Here is a 3,204-nt window from a genome sequence, read left to right as displayed (position 1 = left end):
GCGCAGGGAGGCATCCTTAAATCCCAGACACCTTTATCCTCAGGACAGTAGCCCGCCTCAGCCCTGTAAGCTGAGGGGAGGGAAGGCCTCACCCACCGGTTCCTGAAGCATCCATAGGGGTGTGTGTCTTGCAGCAGGAAGTGACCAGTTTGGGAATTCTGTCTGGCTTGTTACATCAGCGATGAGATTAAAGGCACAAGATTCCCAGTCGCTAGGCCAGAGAGAGCTCAAGGGCTGAGGCCCGCTTTGCGTGCGGGAGCCTGGTTTCACCCCTGGCACCTAGGGGCCCCTGAGCACTGTGAGAGTGACCTCTGGACACAGCTGGGAGCGCCTGCAAAACCCAGAAGGAAGAAAAGAAGATTTCCAGCCGGAGGGTTTGACCTTTCTTCTCCCCTCAGGTAAAGAAAAAGGCTCTCGAGGGCCCGATCACAGAGAAGACCATAGATCATTGCTGTGGTTCGTGCCCAGAGACGTGCCCCTGAGGGGACCAGCGCCGCCTCTCCTGACACGAAGCCGGCTCTAGAGGTTGCTTTTGCAACTGCCTTTTCCCACTGATGATGGTTCTTCTCTTCCCTGGGGAGAGGGAGGAGAGGGAGAGGGTGCAGGTTAGTGGTTTCTTGAGAGAAATTAAAAAAAAAAAAAATCCAAGAAACCAAGCAGAAAGATGGGCTTCATTTCCCCACAGGCGGCCACTGCAGCGACAGGATGTGTCGTTAGTGTAGCCGTGGACAGGGAGAGGCTCTGAGCTCACGCTCCTTCCCAGGAGACCTTCTCTCCTGCAAGCACTGGTACAGAGGAGCTGAAAAATATGTAGAGACAGGGCCAGAGACAACACTTAGGGCTTTTTTTTTCTCTTTCTGGGTCATACCCGGTGATGCTCAGGGGTGACTCCTAGCCCTGCACTCAGGAATCACTCCTGGCGGTGCTCGGGAGACCATATGGGATGCTTGGAACCGGGTTGGCTGCGTGCAAGGCAAATGCCCTACCCACTTGCTATCGCTCCAGCCCCCCACTTTGGGCACTTTTGGTCACTTTTCTTGAATTTAAAATAAATGTTACCAGGCCTGCAGTACAGCAGGTAGAGAGCATTTACCTTGCACGCTGCCAACCCCGATTTGATTCCCACCCCCTATACCGTCCCCTGAGCGCACAAGAGCACTGCCATTGTGACTCCCTCCCCTTCCCCAAATAAAATTGACTTTACAGCAGCAGCAGCACAGAGCTAGCTCAATGATGAAACTCCTGCCTGCCTTGTCTGCATATGACTCCAATCCCACCCCTGGTGCTGCCCACGCGCCAGGCAGGGTCGCAGCAAGGCTGATCTTTGGCATTCCTGGGCCCAAATCCAAGTGTGCGCGACAGGGCCCTGCCCCAGTCATCACAGCACCAGTGGGGAGAAGGCCCGTATCCCAGTCTCCACGGCAGCCCCCGGGGGGAGGGGCATAAACAAACAGGCTAATTGTACAGGTCGGAGCCCCTGAGCTCGGAGACTTCGGAGGCACAACAGCCCCCACCCCCACCAAAGACCAGGGTTCTCCCCACTCTCCCCGCCTGTCCGGCCCCCGAGCAAGTGTCCACCCCACATGCGCCCCAGCCTCAGAGCTGAGCTGGACCCAACTGCCAATCTCCCAAATAAAACCAATGTGTGACCTTATTCACCAGCTGTACGAGGAAACTTGCACACACGAGGCCAACTTTGAAGCCAAAAAGGGAAGATGAGAAGTTGGGGAGAGGGAGAACGCGGGTGGGGGACTTGGCCGGACATGAAAGGTGTCCTGTCTGTTCCCCATTAGCCCAATCCTCCTGCAATCTGCAGCCTCACCATAAGTCTCCTGACCAGAAACTCTCCGGAGAGATAGTGTCAGAAGGAAAAACAAACAGAATAGCATCTTTGACAGTAAACTCACTTGAAGAAGTACTTTGGGGCCGGGGGAGCAGGGAGAAGAGCCGCCAGCAGGGGGAGGCACCCAGGGTGACTCCACCCAGCTGCCCCCCCGCATAGAAATCAGGACCCCAAGTCCTCTGGCCCCGCCAGTCCCAACCTGTCCCCTTTTCTCAGCCAAAGTGCAACAGCAACCAAAATAAACCGCTTTGGAGGGCTTTGGGCAGCCCAGAGGTGCTGCGAGGAGTCTCAGGGCCCAGGGCTGAGCTGGGTGCTCCCGAGCCTGACCCTGCAGCCCTGGTCCCCAGGCTGTTCTCTCCAGCGCCCGCTACCCCGCACAGGAAGCCAGGCCCGACCTCCCCAGCCTAGGACCCCTGGGGGTTGGGGTTCTGGAGCGAGGGGCTGAGGAGGGTGCAGACCTAAGAGGGCGCCACTCGGCGCTCAAGTGTCTGGGCAGGCATCCTGTCATAGGCGGGAACTTCTATTTCTTTTTTTTTTTTTTTAGGAAGAAAAAAATCCACTGAAAGACGCCAGCGCTTTCCCTGCCTTTCGGACTTGTTTATGAGTTGGAGATCTGATTTCAGCCGAGGAAGCCGGCACCCAAGCAAGGTTTTTATTGGCCGTGAGCAAGAGGAATTCAGGGTTTGCCTTTGATTTGACTTCCCCAGAACTGGAGGCACCGAGGAAGCCCTTGCTGCTTTGAAGAAGGAGTCGGGTGCTCGGGTGTGCTGGGCGTGCTGGGCTCTGCGCCCCGGCTTCAAGTCCCGGGGGCGGGGGGGAGGGGCAAGGCAGGGGCGCAGAGTGGAGGTGGCCTCATAAACACTTCAGAGCGGAGCGAAACAGGGGACAAGAGTTGAAAGGTTCTGGAACGGGCTGAGGCGGGGTGGGGGTAGGCAGGAGTGAGGACTGTGTGTGCTCCCCTCCAGCCCGCCCGCCTGCCAGAGAGAGGGAGCCGGGGGAGGGGAGGTCTGGTTTGGATGAAAGCTGGGCTCTGAGCTGACAGAGCCAGGCCGGGCCTGATGGCTTCAATGTGTGGGGGAGATAAAGCTCGAGATCTGCTCCTCGGCCCTGCCAGCAGCACTCTGCAGGCGGGTGGGGGCTCCCTGCAGTGGGGCACAGGCTCCCCTAGCCCTGCTGAGTGCACACACACGCGCACGCACACACGTACACACACGCACACATGCGCATGCACACACGCACACATGTGCGTGCACACACATGCACACATACATGCACGTGTGCACGCACACATGTACACATGCACACATGTATGTGTGTGCACATGCACAAGCACGCACATGTGTGCACAAGCACGCACATGT

At 57.6% G+C, this 3,204-nt stretch overlaps 1 pseudogene; it reads left to right on the top strand.

The window, feature by feature from the left end:
* Positions 1-496: 496 nt before the first annotated feature.
* LOC129401204 (small nucleolar RNA U3) lies at positions 497-593 on the top strand (annotated as a pseudogene).
* The last annotated feature ends 2,611 nt before the right edge of the window (positions 594-3,204 follow it).

The sequence above is a fragment of the Sorex araneus genome, chromosome 1, assembly GCF_027595985.1.
Source record: "Sorex araneus isolate mSorAra2 chromosome 1, mSorAra2.pri, whole genome shotgun sequence".
NCBI lineage: Eukaryota > Metazoa > Chordata > Mammalia > Eulipotyphla > Soricidae > Sorex > Sorex araneus.
Note: the sequence above shows the minus strand (reverse complement) of the source record. Positions and strands in the feature narration are given on the sequence as shown.